This window comes from Glycine max, chromosome 19 (genome assembly GCF_000004515.6).
Source record: "Glycine max cultivar Williams 82 chromosome 19, Glycine_max_v4.0, whole genome shotgun sequence".
NCBI classification, from domain to species: domain Eukaryota; kingdom Viridiplantae; phylum Streptophyta; class Magnoliopsida; order Fabales; family Fabaceae; genus Glycine; species Glycine max.
In genome coordinates this window covers 21,266,761-21,273,845 of record NC_038255.2, presented here as the reverse complement: position 1 = coordinate 21,273,845, position 7,085 = coordinate 21,266,761, and positions in this window count along the sequence as shown.

Below are 7,085 nucleotides of genomic sequence, written 5' to 3'. Positions count from 1 at the left end.
CTTCCGTAAAATTCCCGTAACCTTGAATAAGCATATTTCACTTAAGATGGGTTAGAAGGAAGAGAAAAAAGTAGAAAATCAAGTCCGATATGCTTCCATAACTTTTCCATAAATTACGAAAAAAGGGGGTGAACTTAGTAAAAAGGGGGGTGCCTCAGAAAGCGTCCTGAGGAAGCCACCTGCTCGCCTGGGCAAGCTGGGCGGCAAGCACCACCCCCTTTTTCTATAAATAGGCTAAGGGGGGCTGTTCCAAAGGGTCCATGATCCCTATGCTATGCATTTAAGGTGTTTTGGGTGAAAAAACGTGTTTCCGTGAAGAAAATCCAAGCCGAGGTACTTCCATAACGCTTCCGATGCCTTAACGTTTCTCTCCTTTAAAAAAAAATAAAAGATAGTTTAATATTCCAATGCCTTAAACGACTTATGTTCAGTTAAAATCAATCTTGCGAAAATAGGATAAAAACAAATTAACCAACGTTTAGTTCTGAAAAAACTACGTAGGCCTGATTTCCTCATCGCAATTGAGGATACGTAGGAGTGAGGGAAACACCTTTGTCGACCACAAAAAGATAAAAAAATACAAAAGACCCATAAAAAGAAAAAAACATAAAAAAGGGAAAATACATAAAAGCATATGTCGCAACCTACCCTTTGCGGGCGAGCGAGGCGAAGCTCATGGGTGTATCTTCCGAAGGAGGAAAATGCGCGGAGTCGCCACCAACGTTTATTTGTGGAAAACGTCGAAAAAACCGAAGGAAACCGGTCATGAAGAATATTCCAGATTCGAGAGTTGTATTTACGTTTGAGAAAGGTATTAGCACCTCTCACGTTTGTCCCAAAGGACAACAACCTTAATTTTAGAATTGTGTGAAATTGTGTACTTAAACTTTTATTTCTTTTTTATTTTTCAAGTCGACAAAAGCGGGGCTCTTGCTCCTATGTACCCTCCATCGAAGAGGAAATCAGATCCACGTAGTTCTTTCTAAAGCGTGAATCAAGCGATTCTTTTTACTTAGAAGGAGGTCCTTTTAAGGCGTTGGACCTTAAAATGACCCATTTTTACTTGCTGAGAAAAACTGAGGTATTGAACCTTAAAATCCTTTTTAGTGATTTTTTGCGGACGAGCTTGACTTTTCGAGTTGATTTTAGCCTTAGTTTCACTTTAGTTATTAGTCAATTCAATTAAGAAAGAGAAATCCCAAAGAGAAACGTCCGATTGATTTTTTTTTTTTGGTTTATTTTACTAAAAGATATTTTTTATTATTATATTATTATTTTACCTCTTTTTGGTTTCCAACGTGGTTACGGCATGACCGAACGGTCGGATTTCATTTTAACAGAAATTAACAGATATTACTAATCAAATGATCAGTGGAAATTTATTTTATTTTTTGATTAGGCGAGAAAATGACTTAAGTAAATGACTGAAGCACGTCTAAAGGGGGTACGGAAAGTAAATGAAACGAGAATAAAAGTACACGAAACAAATGGGGACCACCATGGGTACATAGATTGAATTGAAAAGTTTGATTTCGGGAACTTACTAGTTGAAGACCGAAGAACGACGAAGAACGGTTGAAAATCTTCGCGAAATCACCCACGAAAATGTTACGGAAGCACCTCGGCTTGGATTTTCTTCACGGAAACAATTTTCCTCACTAATTTTAAGTGATTACGAAATGCCAAGAAGGCTTAACCCTTTCCTTCTTCACTCCTCCCTCTATTTATAGGAAAATAGGGGAGGAGCTTGCCACCCAGCTCGCCCAGGCGAGCCAGGTTTCTTCCTCCAGAAGCAACCGCCTTCTAGAGGAACAATCTGGAAGGCCCAAGTGGGCCTGGTTGCTATTTGCACCCTTTTTTTTACTAATACACCCCCTTTGCTTTTTTTGGTGATTCTTTTTCCGTAACGTTATGAAACTTTACGAATTTCGTAACGACACTTTTTTTCTTTCCGTAAGGTTACAAAACCTTACAGATCATGCAATTACTCCGTTTTTAGCTTTCGGAATGTTACGGAAACTCATGGATTGAGCAACAACACTTCCTTTTGATTTCCGGCACATTACGGAATTTCACGGATTGCGTAACAATGCTTCCTTTTGATTTCCAGCATGTCTTAGAACTTCACGTATTGTGCAACAAAGGGTGCCAAGTACCTCGAAGCGGTCAACCAAAGGTTGCATGCCATCAAACAATAGTCCCCGGACGAAATTAGGGTATGACAGTTGTCCCTCTTTACTTACCTTTTATCGGAGATAAGAGGAAAGCAAAGATAAAACACTGATTTCGTCCGTCTTCGCCTTTTCCGTGATTAGTCTATGACGATTCCCGTCTCTCTTCCTTTTTCTCTGCACAACACAAAACAAAACACAAACAAAAAACACCAATAACATAATATACACATATACACATGTTTGGCGAACGAACCAATTGGGAAAATAATTAAAAAAAACCATATTTCCCAATCACCGAAGGTTCCGCGCTTGATAACGGAATAGGATTTGAGGGTGGAGGATAGGCGAACAGTGCTAGGCAGTCAGTTCATGGGTCTCCGAATAGGATTTGAGGGTGGAGGATAGGCGAACAGCGCTAGGCAATCAATTCGCGGGGCTCCGAATAGGATTTGAGGGTGGAGGATAGGCGAACAGCGCTAGGCATTCAATTCGCGGGGCTCTAGACTCGATGGTGGAGGACACATGAACAACACTAGGCAATCAATTCATAGGTCTCCGAATAAGATTTGAGGGTGGAGGATAGGCGAACAGCGCTAGGCAATCAATTCGCGGGGCTCCAGAATCGATGGTGGAGGACGCATGAACAGCGCTAGGCAATCAATTCACGGGTCTCCGAATAAGATTTGAGGGTGGAGGATAGGCGAACAGCACTAGGAAATGAATTCGCGGGGCTCCAAACTCAATGGTGGAGGACGCATGAACAGTGCTAGGCAATCAATTCATGGGTCTCCGAATAAGATTTGAGGGTGGAGTATAGGCGAACAGCGCTAGGCAATCAATTCGCGGGGCTCTAGACTCGATGGTGGAGGACGCATGAATAGTGCTAGGCAATTAATTCATGGGTCTCCGAATAAGATTTGAGGGTGGAGGATAGGCGAACAGCGCTAGGCAATCAATTCGCGGGACTCCAGACTCGATGGTGGAGGACGCATGAACTGTACTAGGAAATCAATTCACGGGTCTCCGAATAAGATTTGAGGGTGGAGGATAGGCGAATAGCGCTAGGCAATCAATTCGCGGGGCTCCAGACTCGATGGTGGAGGACGCATGAACAGCGCTAGGCAATCAATTCATGGGTCTCCGAATAAGATTTGAGGGTGGAGGACAGGCGAACAACGCTAGGCAATCAATTCGCGGGACTCCAGACTCGATGGTGGAGGACGCATGAACTGTACTAGGAAATCAATTCATGGGTCTCCGAATAAGATTTGAGGGTGGAGGATAGGCGAATAGCGCTAGGCAATCAGTTCGCGGGGCTCCAGACTCGATGGTGGAGGACGCATGAACAGCGCTAGGCAATCAATTCATGGGTCTCCGAATAAGATTTGAGGGTGGAGGATAGGCGAACAGCTCTAGGCAATCAATTCGCGGGGCTCCAGACTCGATGGTGGAGGACGCATGAACAACGCTAGGCAATCAATTCATGGGTCTCCGAATAAGATTTGAGGGTGGAGGATAGGCGAACAGCGCTAGGCAATCAATTCGCGGGGCTCCAGACTCGATGGTGGAGGACGCATGAACAATGCTAGGCAATAAATTCATGGGTCTCCGAATAAGATTTGAGGATGGACCGAATGGTCCGCCAGGTTCTTTCACCTAAAAGGCGAACATGCTTTAATAAGGAAAAATAAATCATTCACGAGAGCACCATATTTTTGAGAAACAATATGCTTATGCCAAAAGTAATTTTCCTTGTAACTGAAAACGAATGGCGAGATGTCAACATTTAGCTTTTAAATGAACATTCAGGGGAAACGTCGGGTCAAACTGAAACTGAGAATAAAATCACTCATAGTGTATAAAGACTCACACAGGTAAGTGTTTTACCCTAATCCCAAACCATAGCTGCACCATGACTTTATTTTGCACATGACTTCCTATCGAACCAAAAGATCACACGCACGATCATGGATCAATAGGATTTCCTCAAGGGTAGTGTTTTTGGAGAGGAAGCTGGGTGTTTCGGTCTTTTCCTCTTTGTTTATGTGGGGCGGGATATGACCAGTTGAGAGCGACTTTGAATGGCAATCCCAAAGAAAGAACCACTTTAAAAATGGGTTTTCCTTTGCCGACAGTCATTTGCCCTGTCAAAAATTTATCTGGTCGGAAGATCTTCTGTTCTCTTTCCTGATTTCCTGTATTGATCGGGAATTATTCTGTTTTTCCTCCGATCTTTTTTTCTTTTTTACTTTCATTCGTTCTTCAATCGGGAATCCTTCTTTTCCTTTTCTTTTCTTTCTTTTCATTTCTTCCTTTCCGATCTTTGATTGGGAATTCTGATTTTAGCATTCGTTATTCGCTCTCCCTTGAGGAGATTCTGCTGTCGTTTTCTTCGGGGGAAAGGATGAGGATTATTTTCACGGCCCAAGGTTCAAAGTAGCTTAAGGTTGTGTCTCAACATGGTCTTTTCATCGTGCGAGCCCGATTTTGATATCCAGGGCAAAACAAATTCGTGTGTCAAGGTGTCGGTCTCGGGTTGAATTTCCATATTATTTCCACGAGGCACGCGTAACAATGATGATTTGGAAACAACGTGCATAATTAGTCATGGCCACAGCTAGGTGGGTACTCAAGCATCCAGTTTATGGCATCGTGATACTAAGGCTTGGGATTTACACAAGTAGACCCAATATTTCCAAATTATGTTCTTTCATCAGTTCAACGAATCCATCCATTTTCATCTCGGTTATTCAGGAAAATAAACTCTTAGCGTCAGTCTCTTGCTTCCAAAAGATATGTTTGCTCTCTACGAATGATTTATGCTTCCTATGACCATAACATGCCAACCTTCGAGGTCTTTCTTTCTCTTTTCTTTTTTTTTTGTTTTATTTTTTCTATGTTTGCAAAAACTATACATCCATCATTATCTATGAGAAAAACTTTTTCTTTGTACACCTGCATTCCTATACACGACAAACTTTCTTTGTATACACACGCATTAAAACTCTTTCTCCTTATATCAACACGGTCTATATACAAACTCTATTCCTGTTCAAAGATTTCTTTTTCGTTTTTTCAACATACACTCATGGTTTATACAAAAATTTCTTTGTATACACTCGTTGCTCACACACAAGAATTTCTTTTCACACCTTATTTAAACACACACACAAGAATTTCTTTTCACACCTTATTTACACACACACAAAATCTTTCCATACATTTTTTACATATAAAAAACTATTTTCTTTTCTTTATATATAGACACAACATTTGTTCACAACACCTCTTTCTTTTTTTCTATTCTTGGCGTTATCATGATTTTTTAGTTCATTTTATTTTTAGGACGACGTTCCTAAATGAAAACTCTACACGGTTCCGGAATTTCAACAAACATTATTGACAATAACGAAGTAAGCACTAACGCAACAGTCCAACAACATATGCACAAAACAAAAGACAATCAAAAAACCAAAACAAACGTTAGTCCCTCAAGTTATAAAAATAAAATGATATGTAACAGATAAAAGAGGAAACATAAAAGAGAATATGAATCTGGGGATTCCCTGGTCATGTGGCTCCGCTCCCTCCCAAGAAATTGAGTAAATTTGTCATCTCCTCATCCATGCGGCCCTCCTCTGCATCATCGGGAGCCTCTACGGGCGCCTCCCCTGCCTAGGCCTCAGGCCAATCTCCAGGCCATGCAACCTCTGCCCTGAACTGATAGAGACTGAGGCTGAGCTGGTAGAGACACTCATGGGTTTGCACCTACCCCCTGTGGTTGGCCGGCTGCTGGCGAACCAAGTGCTGTACATACTGCTCCATGCCAAATGACCCAGCTGGATCAGCCTGACGAGGTGGTGGTGGTGCGTCTACGGCCTGCGGTGCATCACCCTGCGCTTGTCTAGGCATGCAATACTTCTCAATAAAGGCCCGGGTGATCGGCGGTCGAATCACCTTACTAGGTGTGACGGGAACCCCGAATGACTGGCAGAGGCCCGTGATCAACGCTGGAAACCCCAGGGCCCTATTAGACTTATCTGGGTCTAGAGGGTGCCTGGTTGGTGGCATACCTGCAAATAAATAAATGGCGTCAGCGATCAACTGAGCCACATGGACACTCATCCGTGTCAGGATGGCGTACACCAGCTGACACTTTGGCAGAGGGAGGTCGGAGTTATGATCGCTGGGCAGGACGTTGCTGAGCAACAACGTCATCCACATCTGAGTCAAGGTGGTCATGCTGGTGCGCATGATCCACACCCGCCTCCCGGCAGCGGTCCGGGAAAAATCCTGACCCGGTATGCATAGCAGCTGGGCAATGACCTCCTCCTCAAATCCATCGGCCCGGTTCCTTCTCTGACTATACTCGCACTCTTGGCCCTCCTCTAACACTAGCGGGTCTCCCAGGAACAGGCTGAGGGCGTCTGCATCAAAAGGAATCCACTGGCCCCTTACCCATGACCGCACGACCCTCCTCCGTGGGCCAAGCATTGGTGTAAAACTCTAGGACTACATCTAGGTCGAACTTAGCCATGGGAGTGACCAGTGATGTCCAACGCCGACGAGCTATCTCTCCCTGAAAATCAGCGTACTCATCGTCCCTGAGCTGGATGCGTCTTTCTCGGTGGAACGACCATCCTTTGATGGCCTCGAAACGTTGTTGGTGCTCAGCACTCCTGAAACGATGGCTGTCAAACTCGGGGGCGGCATTGGTCCCTTCAGCCGCGACGTCCTTCCTAGATCTCTTTGCGGAAAGCTTTCTCGGAGCCATTTCCTGCGAGGACAAACATTTGTAAAGTTTAGTTTACAAGGAAATGCTACTTTAAAGAAAAAATGGTATGCTGATCTTTTCGATTTAGAACAAACTTGTGCACACATTTCCTTAAAAGAACATTTACCAACGTGCGT